We start from the raw sequence: 210 nt of genomic DNA, 5'->3' as shown, positions 1-210 counted from the left end.
TGTTTTAACCCCCTCCCCCCTCACCCTCTGTCTGTGCCATGTAACAGGTAGACATGATCAGTGTAGAGAGAGAGTACGTCAGTGTAACAGTGTTTTATTTTTGCGTATTAGCTGGGAGAGAGAGTCATATAGTGTTCCGAAGAGTGAGTATATGTGTTATCTTAATTTTATTTACTGCTTATGTTATTTCGTGTTTTAAGTGCAGTGGCG

The 210-nt window shown here is 41.0% G+C and overlaps 1 long non-coding RNA gene across 1 annotated transcript in view; it reads left to right on the top strand.

Moving 5' to 3' along the window:
• The first annotated feature begins 47 nt into the window (after window positions 1-47).
• LOC119594929 overlaps window positions 48-210 on the top strand; it is a 4,070-nt gene continuing 3,907 nt past the window's right edge. Inside the window, exon 1 of the long non-coding RNA XR_005230661.1 lies at window positions 48-143. This is a non-coding gene — a long non-coding RNA (uncharacterized LOC119594929). The remainder of the gene's footprint in view (window positions 144-210) is intronic.

The sequence above is a fragment of the Penaeus monodon genome, chromosome 34, assembly GCF_015228065.2.
Source record: "Penaeus monodon isolate SGIC_2016 chromosome 34, NSTDA_Pmon_1, whole genome shotgun sequence".
NCBI lineage: Eukaryota > Metazoa > Arthropoda > Malacostraca > Decapoda > Penaeidae > Penaeus > Penaeus monodon.
Note: the sequence above shows the minus strand (reverse complement) of the source record. Positions and strands in the feature narration are given on the sequence as shown.